Genomic DNA, 17,479 nt, shown 5'->3' with positions numbered 1-17,479 from the left:
TGCAGGTCCCTTGCTTGTGACTGAGCCTCCGGGCTTCTATGGCCAGAGGACCTGAAATCCCCTGCCGGCTGGTTTTTGCTGCTGGATATATAAGTCCTCACAGCTTCGGACTCCTGTGTCCGGTTCCTATTGTCTTCTGCCAGGGCGAGCTCTGCTCAGCTTCCAGGCCCTGGTCTTTAGCTCCTAGCTCCTACAGAGCTCCTTGCTGTTACTTTCTCTTGCTCTCACTCTGACTCTGACTGTTCTCTGACTCACTCAACCCCGCCCCAGATCCAGTTTATAAGTGCAGAATTCTCCCCTCCCAGAACTGGGGCAGGAGGATGTTGCATGTTTAAGGGATCCTGACCAGGAAACCTCCCACTTGCTCTCCGACGTAATATCTCTATTACTGTGGTGACCAGACCCCTGGGGTGCCACACATGGCTCTTGTAAGGGGCATTGCAGTTCCTCATAATTTTTGGAAAGCCTTCCATTCACTGCTTAGGCCAACAGTGCACGGGAGACCCAGTTGCTATAAATGGAAAAAAAGGTTTAGTTAATGCCCTCTGACCTCCATGTCATTTCCAAGGGGCATTGGAGTGGCTCGAAATTTTTGGTAGGCATTGCACTCACTGTATGCCCTATAACTGTGTAGCCGAACCGCTCCTTTGGTTACAGAAACATATCCTACAAGACATATCTGGTTGACTGGCCTGATATTGATGTGAATGGTCCCTGTTCCTCCTGCTCTTTCTCCTTTGCCACTACCTCATCCATCATTTATCACCTGAAGCTTTGTTTTAACGGGAATCATAGAACTTGGATAGTAGCAGGAAAACATCCAGCAATCCTCGGAGGAGGTAGGATATACGCCAAAACGCTGACCACCTCAGGCCTAGCCACTACTACATACATGCGCTTGCATTACAACAAAACAAAGCAGATGCTAACTTCTATCATCCTCATCATGCTCCTCACCTTGGCACTCTCAACTCCCCTGATGGAGAAGCCAGGGCCCACCGGAGGAGTCTGATAGTCCGGTGGGCTCGGCCAATGCTGCCCTAAAGCAGGCCAGGCTAAGAAAAGTGTGGGAAAGGTTACCAGGACAAATTGGGGTGGCTGGGGACCGAGTATGGACACCCGGCCACCCCCTGGAGGCTGGGGAGCAAGCGGGGACACCCGGCCACCAGGCGGCTGGGGACTGAGTATGGATACCAGGCCGCCGACACAGCCATGGTGTGGTGGCCAGATTCCGCCCCCACATGCCTAAAAGGCCCAATTTAAAGTGCAAGCAAGCAGTATGGTATTGCAGCCTGGGGGTGGGTGGGTGGCAGGCTGCATACTTGCGCTTGCATTGCAAGGAATGGGAGAGGTACAATTGAACACTGCCCTGGGACAAGGACTTGAATCGGGATAGTTGCAAGTCTGCAACGACAGGTGCAAGGTGGGAGGCATCTTCGCATGTACCATGAACAGGGGTTTGGCATGCACACACTACAGCGGAATAGGCTCTCCTTCCCACTAAATGCACTGGGGAGGGCTCAGGTAATGTTTTGGTATACGCGCTTAATCTTATGTATAAGGCACACCAGGACAAATATGGGCGGCTGGGGACTGAGTATGGATACCTCGCTGCCGAAGCAGCCATGAGGTAGTGGCCAGCTTCGGCCTCCTCCAAACTAAAAGGCCCCATTTCAAGTGCAAGCTAGCAGTATGGAATTGCAGTCTGGGGTGGGTGGGTGGCAGGCTGCACACTTACACTTGCATTAAAAGAAAACATAGCAGATGCTAACTTCAGTCATCATCATCATGCTCCTCACCTTGGCACTCTCAACTCCACCGATGGAGAAGTCAGGGCCCACCGGAGAAGTCTGGTTCTCTGGTGGGCTCGTCCAATGCTGCCTAAAGCAGGCTGGGCTAAGAAAAGTGTGTGGGGGGATGTTCCAAGGAGAAATAGGGGCGGCTGGGGACCGTTTATGGACACCCGGCTGCCCCCAGGCGGCTGGGGACCGTGTGTGGACACCCGGCCGCAGGGCGGCTGGGGACCGAGTATGGACACCCGGCCGCCGGGCGGCTGGGGACTGAGTATAGATTCCAGGCCGCCAACACAGCCATGACGTGGTGGCCAGATTCCGCCTCCACATGCCTAAAAGGCCCAATTTCAAGTTCAAGCAAGCAGTATGGTATTGCAGCCTGGGGGTGGGTCGGTGGCAGCCTGCATACTTGCGCTTGTATTGCAAGGAATGGGGGAGATACAATTGAACACTGCCCTGGGACTAGAACTTGCATGGGGATAGTTGCAAGTCTGCATCTTCTGATGCGGTAAGGATCACTTATGATGGGCACACTTTTAGACAGTGACCTGGGAGTCAGAGATGCTTCCAGGGGTCTTCCCCATGCTGTTCCCTTGTCTTTTCAGCACTTTATGCATGTGTCACACAGCACATCGCCAGATAAAGTTGTAAAATGTTAAAATGACATTTCACGGTGAATGCATTTGTCATAGTTGAAAGCAATAAAAAAGTGCAAAAACGCATAAAAAATGCTACTTGTGAACATAGCCGAAGGTGTGGAGGAGTATTTTTGTTTTTGGTCATTTATTTTAACTTATACTCAAGTCTTTTCCCTGGAAAGGATGTTCCTTAACATATTTCACAGGAAAAAAGTTTCAGTTTCGTTTTTGAACGTTTTATTGTGAGCCCGTAAAAGTGGCTTAATACCTCTGACCACGTTGTTGACAGCAGTGACCTGGGGGTCAGAAATGCTTCCTGGGGCGATCCCCATGCTGTCCCCATGTCATTTGAGCACTGTCACTATCGTTTTGGGCACTTGTTAGGCTTTTAAAAGACTGCCGGGCGTGCCGCCGCAAAAATGCTCGAGCACCCGAGTATCACGGCGAGCTCGGCCGGAGGTTCGAGCACCCGAGCATTTTAGTGCTCGCTCAACACTAATCTGCACTTGTAGACTGCCAGCAGTGATGCTTTTTGTTCTTTGTCAACTTTTTATCATAAAAGAAAAGAAACAGAAGCTCAACTGAAATTAGTTACTGAAATGTTACATTTAAGTATCTGACTCTTATAAAACCCTTTTGTAACATATTGATGAACCCAATATGATACATAAAAAACTTATAATGCTAGACAACAATTCACACTGAAGTAATGTACTGAAAAAGAAATACGTGGGATAAAGGACACGTTTTCACCACTGTCAACCATCTTGATAAAACATCAATACATTAACTTGTAGACAGCACACCAAAATATATCAGTGCGGGTCTCACCTAAAAAGCAATAGCTAAAGGCAAGATAAAAATAAAAAGTAAAGGAACAAAATAACTAATATCCATGAATTCAGGTAACAATCATATACATGAGGATCAGAGGTCAGAGGATTCAAATTGGATATAATGTGTTGATGTGGGGAGGTAACATTTGTTATAACTCCGGGTATATAATAAAGAGGTTGCCCACTATTAGAATAGGTCATCCAGCTACACTCCTCAATAATGAATAGTAACACCAAGGCGGAAATGTTGTGGAAGTATGGATATCCCAGGAGGGACAGACATGTTAATGATCTGCAAATAATAAAAAAATGAAAACAACATTTTCAAAACATCTCAATTTATTCAGTATCGAGAATGAGTGCTAAAATTATATGCACTTACTGCCTCAGCCGCTATCACTGAGGGTATTATTGGTCATCTGAGGAAGGTTATGCCACTGATTGCCCTTAGGCAAATCATCAAGATCCGCTGCCGGCAGCTCCTGTGTAATCATCAACCAATGACGTCCTCGATGTGCTCGATGGAAACAAGTCCAGCTCCTGTGTAATCACCGAACAATGACACGCTCGATGGAGACAAGTCCGTAGATGCTGCCGGCAGCTCCTGTGTAATCACCGACCAATGACGTCCCCGATGTGCTCTATGGAAACAAGTCCAGAGATGCTGCCGGCAGCTCCTGTGTAATCACAGACAAATGACGACCCCGATATGCTCGATGGAGAGAAGTCCAGAAACGCTGCCAACAGCAACTGTGTAATCACCGAACAATGACGTCCCCGATGTGCTCAATGGAGACAAGTCCAGAGATGCTGCCGGCAGCTCCTGTGTGATCACTGACCAATTACGTCCCCGATGTACTCAATAGAGGCAAGTCCAGGGACACTGCTGCAGCTCCTGTGTAATCACCAACCAATGATGTCCCCGATGCGCTCGATGGAGACAAGTCCGGAGACGATGCCAGCAGCTGCTGTGTAATCACCGATCAATGAAGTTCCCGATGTGCTCAATGGAGACAAGTCTGGAGACGCTGCTGGCAGCTCCTGTGTAATTACCGAACTATGACGCCCCCGATTTGCTCGATGGAGACAAGTCCGGAGATGCTGCCAGCAGCTCCTGTGTAATCACCAACCAATGAAGCCCCCGATGTGCTTGATGGAGACAAGTCCAGAGACGCTGTCGGCAGCTCCTGTGTAATCACTGACCAATGACGCCCCTGATGTGCTCGATGGAGACAAGAAGGGAGATGCTGCCAGCATCTCCTGTGCAATCACCAACCAATGATGTCACCTATGTGCTTGATGGAGACAAGTCCAGAGACGCTGCCGGCAGTTCCTGTGTGATCACTGACCAATGACGTCCCCGATGTGCTCGATGGAGACAAGTCTGGAGACGCTGCAGCTCCTATGTAATCACCGACCAGTAACGTCCCCGATGTGCTCGATGGAGACCGAATCCTTTCCTGTCCGTGTGTGTGCAAATAGGCCGGGTCTCCCTCTGAGCTCCTCTCAGAGCAAGGGCACGGGTGGCAGCTCCGCTCCGTCCGATACCCGGTGGGATCCTCAGGGCCTACCGGGCTTTCCCGACCAGGACATGGAGTAGCAAGGTCGGGTGTCAGGGGCCGGTACCCCTCTTGCAGCCGGAGTCCCTCTGAATATATCAGCATGGCGAGGACAGGTGGCGTACACCGCTCCGTCTGCATCCTGCCTGGGATCCATTTGCTGTGGAGCCACACTCTTAAGCTCCGGGCCTTCTTGGTCCTGGTCTTTGACCGGGTCGAGACATTCCTTGTCTACAACCTGCCCCTCGTCCCAAGGCCGGGGCACGAGGGCTGTGTCCCCATCCGCTGCAGGTCCACACAGGATCCACGTTCAGGGTGGGAGATCACAGTACCTGACAGTAATTGGCAGCACCAAGACCAAGAACCAAGATGGCTTTTTATTAAATATGAAATTTAAGGTGTAACTAACTTGTAAGTCCTCCACCCTCACCCACTAACTGGTTCCCCTAACTCTTGGTTCCCCAGTCTCCCTGTAACCAGGGGAGCAGCACCTAGTGCATACTAGCTCCCTCTGGTGGAGAAATGTGGTGTTGGATGCAAAGGTTGGGTCACGACTATCACACTGTTCTTACCTCAGAGGAGGAACACCACACTCCATTAGAGAAGTGCAGCATTCCTGTGGCGGTCGAACCCTCAGGGGCGCCACAACACTACATTGCAACAAATAGAAAGGTGTAGAGCTCATCACGCCCACCACAAAATGGAGAAAGATGAGATCTTCAACTGGTGGGTGCCAAATAATGCTGGTGATGCACAGCCAAATTATGTGTAGAAAGGGGGGAGGAAATCCAGCACATCCATCCGATAAAATCAGTATTCCTATTCAAATTCCATTAAAACAAGAGCATCCAAACAGCAATATTAATCTGACTCGTTTCTGGTGCGACAGACACCATTGATCATAGTAAGATTAAGAGTGAGAAACGCATCAGACATAAGGTTGTTGTATGGATCCTCTTGTTTTAATGGAATTTGAATAAAGAATACTGATTTTATCAGATGGATGTGCCGGATTTCTTTCTCCTTTCTACACATATACTACAGTCATGGCCAAAAGTATTGAGAATGAGACAAATAGTAATTTTTCCAAAGTTTACTGCTTCATTTTTTGTAATGGCAATTTGCATATACTCCTGAATGTCAAAGAGTGATCAGCTTAACAGCAATTACTGTACTTGCAAAGTCAATATTTGCCCAGAAAATGAACTTTAACCCCCAAAACACATTTCAACATCATTGCAGTCCTGCCTTAAAAGCAGCAGCTAACATCGTTTTAGTGATTGATCCATTAACACAGGTGTGGGTGTTGATGAGGACAGGGCTGGCGATCAATCAGTCATGATTAAGTAAGAATGACATCACTGGACACTTTAAAAGGAGGCTGGTTCTTGGTATCATTGTTTCTCTTCAGTTAACCATGGTTATCTCTAAAGAAACACGTGCAGCCATCATTGCACTGCACAAAAATGGCCTAACAGGGAAGAGTATCGCAGCTACAAAGATTGCACCTCAGTCAACAATCTATCGCATCATCAAGAACTTCAAGGAGAGAGCTTCCATTGTTGTCAAAAAGGCTCCAGGGCGCCCAAGAAAGACCAGCAAGCGCCAGGACAGTATCTTAAAACTGTTTCAGCTGCGGGATCGGACTACCAGCAGTGCTGAGCTTGCTCAGGAATGGCAGCAGGCTGGTGTGAGTGCTTCTGCTCGCACTGTGAGGCGGAGACTCTTTGAGCAAGGGCTGGTTTCAAGGAGGGCAGCAAAGAAGCCACTTCTCTCCAGAAAAAACATCAGGGACCGACTGATATTCTGCAAAAGGTACAGGGAGTGGACTGCTGAGGACTGGGGCAAAGTCATTTTCTCTGATGAATCCCCTTTTCGATTGTTTGGGACATCTGGAAAACAGCTTATTCGGAGAAGAAGAGGTGAGCGCTACCACCAGTCTTGTCTCATGCCAACTGTAAAGCATCCTGAAACCATTCATGTGTGGGGTTGCTTCTCAGCCAAGGGAATGGGCTCACTCACAGTCTTGCCTAAAAACACAGCCATGAATAAAGAATGGTACCAGAATGTCCTCCAAGAGCAACTTCTCCCAACCGTCCAAGAGCAGTTTGGCGCCCAACAATGCCTTTTCCAGCATGATGGAGCACCTTGCCATAAAGCAAAGGTGATAACTAAATGGCTCATGGAACAAAACATAGAGATTTTGGGTCCATGGCCTGGAAACTCCCCAGATCTTAATCCCATTGAGAACTTGTGGTCAATCATCAAGAGACGGGTGGACAAACAAAAACCAACAAGTTCTGGCAAAATGCAAGCATTGATTATGTAAGAATGGACTGCTATCAGTCAGGATTTGGTCCAAAAGTTGATTGAGAGCATGCCAGGGAGAATTACAGAGGTCTTGAAGAAGAAGGGGCAACACTGCAAATATTGACTTGCTGCATTAACTCATTCTAACTGTCAATATAACCTATTGGTCCTCATAATATGATTGCAATTATATTTCTGTATGTGATATAAACATCAGACAAACACTAATAAAAACCAGAAGCCAGCAGATCATGTGAAAATATAATTTTGGTGTCATTCTCAAAACTTTTGGCCATGACTGTACATTGCATATATTTTTAGAAAGGTTTAGGGAAAACCTTTTTGTTGCTTCTTTAAACAATATTATAAAAGAAAATGTCCATTCACTTTAACAAATGGCAAGTTTTATTCTAGTTACATCCAAGCAATGTTGTTCTAGGAGCACAACCTCCACCATATTGCTATTTCCACTCACTTGGTCGGGTGCATCTTTTTTTTGTTCCTAACAGGTTGTTGCTACAGTTGTCTATTATTTTTATGTATTTGTTGCATTGCCGTTTTATCGTTTTTAGTACTTTTAGATTACTTCAATATTTGTTCTATAAAAAGAGAAAACAAGAGCACAATTTGTTCTTTTATTTAATGCTTCACAACCCAGAATTTCCTGCTTTGTGGCTGATGGCAGCTCTTTTACATCATGTCTCATGGCGTTGCTCCAAACCACTGGATGACTTTATGATCGTGCATAACATTGGTCCACAGTTATGAAGACTTATATGTTATACAACAGTCTAAAAAGGAATATGTGGGGTAATAATAAGTGCCAAAGACGCACACATTGTAATCGTCTTTAATCAGATAATGAATCTACCATAGAATTGCGCCCACATTTTTAGCATTTTCTGTCTCATCTTCCAAAAGAAAATCTTTGTAAAACATTCTGACCATGGCCAACTATTTCACATTGCATAAAAATCTCATTGTGCTCATTTTAATGCAAATTGTGACTTAAGTCATCCATGTATTACCTGGACAGCCATTCATTTAAAGAGTCATTTTTAACAATTTTGCATTGAGGAACAATATTCTAAAATTGTTCCCCAATTTTCAGACACAGTTGTTCACTGATCACCTCTGACCCTCTTTGTTTCTGAGAGACTCTGCCTCTATAACATGCTCTTTGTAGACACAGTCATGTGATTTAGGTGAATATTGACCCTCTAGCTGGTTTTCATTAATACCGTAGGAGCAGAGAGTGCACAGAAGCATAAGAGGAATTCCACACTTACATTATCTTTCAGGGTAATTCTCTGGTTATACTTAGGCAATATGAAAGTTTGCAATTACCTTGCTTTTTCTATATGCTGTCATTAACCTGCTGTGAGAGCTTTTATTTTACATTGTTTACAGCTAAGGAGATCTACCACCAGAGCCTGGCCAAGTATGCGCAGTAGCTACAGTACAGGCTGAGGAGTTAACTCCTGTGATATTAGCCAACCTTCTCCAGCCCATTGATTTCTATACACCCTCCCTGTCTGCTCTTGACCTGTTATCATTGCTGCAAAATACTTCCCCCCCATCATCACATTTTTCACTTGAGCTGTGCCCTTCTTCAAAGGTGCTGTATATCTGTATATGATAGTATTGTGATGACAGTGTAGATTTCAGAACAAGCACTAACAGACAAATAATGTGTTACATTGGAATAAGTAAGCTCAGCAATATATACTGTACCAGAAGGAGAAATACCCGCACCTCCAGCAACAAGAAAGTAAGGAGACTGGAAGGCTGTGTGCTACTCAAGATACAGGTGGAAAATAACCTTTTAATGATAACTCAGAGAGGTGGGGTAGTCAGGAGTACACAGGAGAGGGGTGAGGGGTCTGCAGCACTGAGGAGAAGCAAGTGCTGCTGGGAAAATGTAGCTTTAGCAGCTAAGAATATGACCGCCCATTCTGCTATGTGAAACTGGATGCACTTAAGGGCAGATAGAAATGAAAAAGGTACAAGAGTTGGTCTCACCTTGTATAGTTACAATAAATATATGTTTACTGTGCTTTGTAAAATATAATTTTCACTTAGAAACACAAACTTTGGATTTACTAAGACCTGAACTATTGTTAATGACAGGTGTGCAGGAATAACACACTTAATTCATTGAGAGCCTTGGTGCACCTCCACAAAAATGTTACTCCTGTTAGGACTAGAATAAAATTTCTGTTGTAAGAAACACCGCCACTTATAATACATTTGTTAGGTGGGTGTTACCATGATCCGTCCCACCCCGGATCCTCCCCAGTTCTAACCAATTTGGCAGAACAGCCAAAACTAGCATCAAAATCCTGAAGTCGTGATGCACATGATGCACGATTTGTGATGCACAGAAATTCTGCAATGTTTGAAGGTGTCTGGAATAAACACCATGATTTGGGGCCATAGATAAAGTTTTCAACTGCACATTGTCCATCATTGACATAGAAGATGTCCAGTAATTTTTCATCTGAGCTGTAATATTTTCCAAAGATAACTCATGGTTCATTGCAGATATGATCAGGTGAAAGTTGTCCTTATCTGTCACAGTTAACACTGATAAAATATTAAACATTTGAAATAATTGGATAATGCATTGAAAACTATTTCTGACGACAAATAAACTGCAATGGATCCTGCACCTATTTAGTTAGAAGTCGTCTTCTTATAAGACCAATCTTCTTGAACTAATAATTAGATTACAATTCTGCTAGTTCCAGAATGTGAATAACATTTAAAGCTGATGGGTTTATCATACATAATACTGAAGGCACAGACATGCTGTCTGCATTGTCACTAAATCCCCTGAAAGTAAATGACTGTGGCGGGAACAAAGCGAGCCGTTCACCTCATTAATCCCAGATTATTTGTGTATTTTTAAGGCTGGTAGATGTCGGTGATTCCTGGACCTGATCTGGTTTACAGAATCTGTCTGATCCCCACGTGTACTCTTCATCTACAAATATTGTTAATTATTGAATAAACCTAAAACTTATTTACTAACAAGCTATTCATTTCAGCCCCCAGGATTACTCTGATGGAAACCGTAGACGTCTCCACTTTCAACTTCCATAGCGGGTAATAATATTCACTTTGAACACAAACCATTTTCATTCTTTCCTTTATATGTCTATTCTAAGATTCTTGTTTGTAAATCTCTGAAAGATTCCTTGTATCAGTCTATTCCCCAAGCTGTGATGTGCTATACTGTGCTGTGCTGTGCTGTGCTATACTGTGCTGTGCTATGTTGTTCTGTGCTAGGCTGTGATGTGCTATACTGTGCTGTGCTATGCTGTGCTGTGCTATGCTGTGATGTGGTATACTGTGCTGTGCTATACTGTGCTGTGCTATGTTGTTCTGTGCTAGGCTGTGATGTGCTATACTATGCTGTGCTATGCTGTGCTATGTTGTTCCGTGCTGTGCTATGTTGTTCTGTGCTAGGCTGTGATATGCTACACTGTGCTGTGCTTTGCTGTGCTATGTTGTTCTGTGCTGTGCTATGTTGTTCTGTGCTAGGCTGTGATGTGCTATACTGTGCTGTGCTATGCTGTGCTGTGCTATGCTGTGGTATACTGTGCTGTGCTATACTGTGCTGTGCTATGTTGTTCTGTGCTGTGCTATGTTGTTCTGTGCTAGGCTGTGATGTGCTATACTGTGCTGTGCTATGCTGTGCTGTGCTATGCTGTGATGTGGTATACTGTGCTGTGCTATACTGTGCTGTGCTATACTGTGCTGTGCTAGGCTGTGATGTGCTATACTATGCTGTGCTATGCTGTGCTATGTTGTTCCGTGCTGTGCTATGTTGTTCTGTGCTAGGCTGTGATGTGCTATACTGTGCTGTGCTATGTTGTTCTGTGCTGTGCTATGTTGTTCTGTGCTGCACTTTGTTGTTCTGTGCTAGGCTGTGATGTGCTATACTGTGCTGTGCTATGTTGTTCTGTGCTGTGCTATGTTGTTCTGTGCTAGGCTGTGATGTGCTATACTGTGCTGTGCTATGCTGTGATGTAGTATACTGTGCTGTGCTTTGCTGTGCTATGTTGTTCTGTGCTGCACTATGTTGTTCTGTGCTAGGCTGTGAAGTGCTATACTGTGCTGTGCTATGCTGTGAAGTGCTATACTGTGCTGTGCTTTGCTGTGCCATGTTGTTCTGTGCTAGGCTGTGATGTGCTATACTGTGCTGTGCTATGCTGTGAAGTGCTATACTGTGCTGTGCTTTGCTGTGCTATGTTGTTCTGAGCTGTGCTATGTTGTTCTGTGCTAGGCTGTGATGTGCTATACTGTGCTGTGCTGTGCTTTGCTGTGCTATGTTGTTCTGTGCTGTGCTATGTTGTTCTGTGCTGCGCTTTGTTGTTCTGTGCTAGGCTGTGATGTGCTATACTGTGCTGTGCTATGCTGTGCTTTGCTGTGCTATGTTGTTCTGTGCTAGGCTGTGATGTGCTATACTGTGCTGTGCTATACTGTGCTGTGCTATACTGTGCTGGGCTATGTTGTGCTGTGCTATGTTGTTCTGTGCTGTGCTATGCTGTGCTTTGCTGTGCTATGTTGTTCTGTGCTGCACTTTGTTGTTCTGTGCTATGCAGTGCTGTGCTGTGCTATGTTGTTCTGTGCTGTGCTATGTTGTTCTGTGCTAGGCTGTGATGTGGTATACTGTGCTGTTCTGTGCTGTGCTATGTTGTTCTGTGCTGTGCTATGTTGTTCTGTGCTAGGCTGTGATGTGCTATACTGTGCTGTGCTATGCTGTGCTATGTTGTTCTGTGCTATGCTGTGAAGTGCTATACTGTGCTGTGCTTTGGAGTGCTATGTTGCTCTGTGCTGCACTATGTTGTTCTGTGCTAGGCTGTGATGTGCTATACTGTGCTATGCTGTGCTTTGCTGTGCTATGTTGTTCTGTGCTGTGCTATGCTGTGAAGTGCTATACTGTGCTGTGCTTTAGTGTGCTATGTTGTTCTGTGCTGCACTATGTTGTTCTGTGCTAGGCTGTGATGTGCTATACTGTGCTGTGCTATACTGTGCTGTGCTATACTGTGCTGTGCTATGTTGTGCTGTGCTATGTTGTGCTGTGCTGTGCTATGCTGTGCTTTGCTGTGCTATGTTGTTCTGTGCTGCACTTTGTTGTTCTGTGCTATGCAGTGCTGTGCTGTGCTATGTTGTTCTGTGCTGTGCTATGTTGTTCTGTGCTAGGCTGTGATGTGGTATACTGTGCTGTTCTGTGCTGTGCTATGTTGTTCTGTGCTGTGCTATGTTGTTCTGTGCTAGGCTGTGATGTGCTATACTGTGCTGTGCTATGCTGTGCTATGTTGTTCTGTGCTATGCTGTGAAGTGCTATACTGTGCTGTGCTTTGGAGTGCTATGTTGCTCTGTGCTGCACTATGTTGTTCTGTGCTAGGCTGTGATGTGCTATACTGTGCTATGCTGTGCTTTGCTGTGCTATGTTGTTCTGTGCTGTGCTATGCTGTGAAGTGCTATACTGTGCTGTGCTTTAGTGTGCTATGTTGTTCTGTGCTGCACTATGTTGTTCTGTGCTAGGATGTGATGTGCTATACTGTGCTGTGCTGTGCTTTGCTGCGCTATGTTGTTCTGTGCTAGGCTGTGATGTGCTATACTGTGCTGTGCTATGCTGTGATGTAGTATACTGTGCTGTGCTTTGCTGTGCTATGTTGTTCTGTGCTGTGCTATGTTGTTCTGTGCTGCACTATGTTGTACTGTGCTAGGCTGTGAAGTGCTATACTGTGCTGTGCTATGCTGTGAAGTGCTATACTGTGCTGTGCTTTGCTGTGCTATGTTGTTCTGTGCTAGGCTGTGATGTGCTATACTGTGCTGTGCTATGATGTGAAGTGCTATACTGTGCTGTGCTTTGCTGTGCTATGTTGTTCTGTGCTGTGCTATGTTGTTCTGTGCTAGGCTGTGAAGTGCTATACTGTGCTGTGCTTTGCTGTGCTATGTTGTTCTGTGCTGTGCTATGTTGTTCTGTGCTAGGCTGTGATGTGCTATACTGTGCTGTGCTATACTGTGCTGTGCTACACTGTGCTGTGCTATGTTGTTCTGTGCTATACTGTGCTGTGCTGTGCTATGCTGTGCTTTGCTATGTTGTTCTGTGCTGTGCTATGTTGTTCTGTGCTAGGCTGTGAAGTGCTATACTGTGCTGTGCTTTGCTGTGCTATGTTGTTCTGTGCTGTGCTATGTTGTACTGTGCTAGGATGTGATGTGCTATACTGTGCTGTGCTATACTGTGCTGTGCTATGCTGTGCTGTGCTATGCTGTGCTATGTTGTTCTGTGCTAGGTTGTGATGTGCTATACTGTGCTGTGCTATGCTGTGATGTGGTATACTGTGCTGTGCTTTGCTGTGCTATGTTGTTCTGTGCTAGGCTGTGATGTGCTATACTGTGCTGTGCTATACTGTGCTGTGCTATGTTGTTCTGTACTAGGATGTGATGTGCTATACTGTGCTGTGCTATACTGTGCTGTGCTTTGCTGTGCTATGTTGTTCTGTACTGTGCTATGTTGTTCTGTGCTAGGCTGTGCTGTGGTATACTGTGCTGTGCTTTGCTGTGCTATGTTCTGTGCTGTGCTATGTTGTTCTGTGCTAGGATGTGATGTGCTATACTGTGCTGTGCTATGTTGTTCTGTGCTGTGCTATGTTGTTCTGTGCTAGGCTGTGATGTGCTATACTGTGCTGTGCTTTGCTGTGCTATGTTGTTCTGTGCTGTGCTTTGTTGTTCTGTGCTAGGCTGTGATGTGCTATACTGTGCTGTGCTATGTTGTTCTGTGCTGTGCTATGTTGTTCTGTGCTAGGCTGTGATGTGCTATACTGTGCTGTGCTATGTTGTTCTGTGCTGTGCTATGTTGTTCTGTGCTGCACTTTGTTGTTCTGTGCTAGGCTGTGATGTGCTATACTGTGCTGTGCTATGCTGTGCTATGTTGTTCTGTGCTGTGCTATGTTGTTCTGTGCTAGGCTGTGATGTGCTATACTGTGCTGTGCTATGTTGTTCTGTGCTGTGCTATGTTGTTCTGTGCTAGGCTGTGAAGTGCTATACTGTGCTGTGCTTTACTGTGCTATGTTGTTCTGTGCTATGCTATGTTGTTCTGTGCTAGGCTGTGATGTGCTATACTGTGCTGTGCTATGCTGTGCTATGCTGTTCTGTGCTATGTTGTTCTGTGCTAGGCTGTGATGTGCTATACTGTGCTGTGCTTTGCTGTGCTATGTTGTTCTGTGCTGTGCTATGTTGTTCTGTGCTAGGCTGTGATGTGCTATACTGTGCTGTGCTATGTTGTTCTGTGCTGTGCTATGTTGTTCTGTGCTAGGCTGTGAAGTGCTATACTGTGCTGTGCTTTACTGTGCTATGTTGTTCTGTGCTATGCTATGTTGTTCTGTGCTAGGCTGTGATGTGCTATACTGTGCTGTGCTATGCTGTGCTATGCTGTTCTGTGCTATGTTGTTCTGTGCTAGGCTGTGATGTGCTATACTGTGCTGTGCTTTGCTGTGCTATGTTGTTCTGTGCTGTGCTTTGTTGTTCTGTGCTATACTGTGCTGTGCTATGTTGTTCTGTGCTAGGCTGTGATGTGCTATACTGTGCTGTGCTATGTTGTTCTGTGCTGTGCTATGTTGTTCTGTGCTAGGCTGTGATGTGCTATACTGTGCTGTGCTATGCTGTGCTTTGCTGTGCTATGTTGTTCTGTGTTAGGCAGTGCTGTGCTATGCTATGCAGTGCTGTGCTGTGCTTTGCTATGTTGTTCTGTGCTAGGCTGTGATGTGCTATACTGTGCTGTGCTATGCTGTGCTATGTTGTTCTGTGCTGTGCTATGTTGTTCTGTGCTGTGCTATGTTGTTCTGTGCTAGGCTGTGATGTGCTATACTGTGCTGTGCTATGTTGTTCTGTGCTGTGCTATGTTGTTCTGTGCTAGGCTGTGATGTGCTATACTGTGCTGTGCTATGTTGTTCTGTGCTGTGCTATGTTGTTCTGTGCTAGGCTGTGATGTGCTATACTGTGCTGTGCTTTGCTGTGCTATGTTGTTCTGTGCTAGGTTGTGATGTGCTATACTGTGCTGTGCTATGCTGTGCTTTGCTGTGCTATGTTGTTCTGTGCTAGGTTGTGATGTGCTATACTGTGCTGTGCTGTGCTGTGCTATGTTGTTCTGTGCTAGGCTGTGATGTGCTATACTGTGCTGTGCTATGTTGTTCTGTGCTGTGCTATGTTGTTCTGTGCTAGGCTGTGATGTGCTATACTGTGCTGTGCTATGTTGTTCTGTGCTAGGCTGTGATGTGCTATACTGTGCTGTGCTGTGCTTTGCTGTGCTATGTTGTTCTGTGCTAGGCTGTGATGTGCTATACTGTACTGTGCTTTGCTGTGCTATGTTGTTCTGTGCTAGGTTGTGATGTGCTATACTGTGCTGTGCTATGCTGTGGTTTGCTGTGCTATGTTGTTCTGTGCTGTGCTATGTTTTTCTGTGCTATGCTGTGATGTGCTATGTTGTTCTGTGCTGTGCTATGTTGTTCTGTGCTATGCTGTGATGTGCTATGCTGTGCTTTGCTGTGCTATGTTGTTCTGTGCTGTGCTATGTTGTTCTGTGCTATGCTGTGATGTGCTATACTGTGCTATGCTATGCAGTGCTATGCTGTGCTTTGCTGTGCTATGTAGTTCTGTGCTATGCTGTGATGTGCTATACTGTGCTGTGCTATGTTGTTCTGTGGTATGTTGTGCTATGTTGTTCTGTGCTGTGCTATGTTGTTCTGTGCTATGTTGTTCTGTGCTGCGCTATGTTGTTCTGTGCTATGCTGTGATGTGCTATACTGTGCTGTGCTATGCTGTGTTTTGCTGTGCTATGTTGTTCTGTGCTGTGCTATGTTGTTCTGTGCTGTGCTATGTTGTTCTGTGCTGTGCTATGTTGTGCTGTGCTATGTTGTTCTGTGCTATGTTGTTCTGTGCTATGCTATGCAGTGCTGTGCTATGTTGTTCTGTGCTATGTTGTTCTGTGCTATGTTGTTCTGTGTTAGGCAGTGCTGTGCTATGCTATGCAGTGCTGTGGTATGCTATGTTGTTCTGTGCTATGTTGTTCTGTGCTGTGCTATGTTGTTCTGTGCTATGTTGTTCTGTGCTTAGTTGTTCTGTGTTAGGCAGTGCTGTGCTATGCTATGCAGTGCTGTGCTGTGCTTTGCTGTGCTATGTTGTTCTGTGCTATGCTGTGATGTGCTATACTGTGCTGTGCTATGCTATGTTGTTCTGTGCTGTGCTATGTTGTTCTGTGCTATGCTGTGATGTGCTATACTGTGCTGTGCTATGCTGTGCTTTGCTGTGCTATGTTGTTCTGTGCTGTGCTATGATGTGCTATACTGTGCTGTGCTATGCTGTGCTTTGCTGTGCTATGTTGTTCTGTGCTGTGCTATGTTGTGCTGTGCTATGTTGTTCTGTGCTATGTTGTTCTGTGTTAGGCAGTGCTGTGCTATGCTATGCAGTGCTGTGCTGTGCTTTGCTATGCTGTGCAGTGGTTTATGGTAGTTGTGTCTTGGCCCATAACCTGTTACAGATTTCAGCTCTCAGACAATGTGGGAGAATGAATAGTTTTATGGCTTTCGCAGAAGAAGATTCCGGGTGAACTTGCCGCCTTCGGTCCAGACCTTTCATCAATAAAAGCAGTTGGTGCACTTCCCAGACAGTCACAGCCTATTGTAAGAAGATGAGAGGACGGTACTCAACGGTAGACACTAGACGTGACCCGAGCCCATTTTTTTTTCGATGTATTGCCTCTTCAGTTTCTAAATGACTTAATGTTTCCCTACAGTAACTTCCACCTTCTGACCTGTTCTATTTTCTGTAGTGAATAAAATATGGCATTATGGCTCTAAGAGATTTCCAAGTCCCTGCATCCTTCTTTTCATTACATCTTACACTGCATCCTAACTTTTTTGGAATTGGGGTTGTAGTTCATTCTGTCAAAATGAACTGAAATCGGCAAGACATTTCTGGAGAATTAACTATTTTGTTAGTATGCAAATTGCTTCTTTACAGAGGAAGAGGACTTGAAGTCTAATGCAACCTATTGGAAGTAGCAATCCTAAAAGTCAATATCAACCCTTTATTGAACCTTGTCACATGACTTAGGATAAAAGTTGAAATAGAGACATTACCCCTTAGATCTCAGTCAGAGACTGCTCATACAGCCAAATCAGATCTCTTGCTTTGCACTGAAGAGGGGCAAACAACCCAAAACACATGTCTTCAAATAGAATATCTACTTTAGCTTTTATCCTAACTCATGTGTTAAGTCTCTTTAAAGGTCAATGTTGACTTTTAGGATTGCTACTTCTAGTAGGTGG

At 45.3% G+C, this 17,479-nt stretch overlaps 1 long non-coding RNA gene across 1 annotated transcript in view; it reads left to right on the top strand.

The window, feature by feature from the left end:
* LOC141153062 (uncharacterized) overlaps positions 1–17,010 on the top strand; it is an 85,781-nt gene extending 68,771 nt beyond the window's left edge. Inside the window, exons 2-3 of the long non-coding RNA XR_012247230.1 lie at positions 10,187–10,244; positions 16,742–17,010. This is a non-coding gene — a long non-coding RNA (uncharacterized lncRNA). The remainder of the gene's footprint in view (positions 1–10,186; positions 10,245–16,741) is intronic.
* Positions 17,011–17,479: the final 469 nt, after the last annotated feature.

The sequence above is a fragment of the Phyllobates terribilis genome, unplaced genomic scaffold (genome assembly GCF_046119375.1).
Source record: "Phyllobates terribilis strain yellow unplaced genomic scaffold, ASM4611937v1 Scaffold_7__3_contigs__length_470593459, whole genome shotgun sequence".
Classification (NCBI taxonomy): domain Eukaryota; kingdom Metazoa; phylum Chordata; class Amphibia; order Anura; family Dendrobatidae; genus Phyllobates; species Phyllobates terribilis.
The sequence above is the reverse complement of the archived record's forward strand: the minus strand, read 5'-3'. Positions and strand labels throughout refer to the sequence as shown.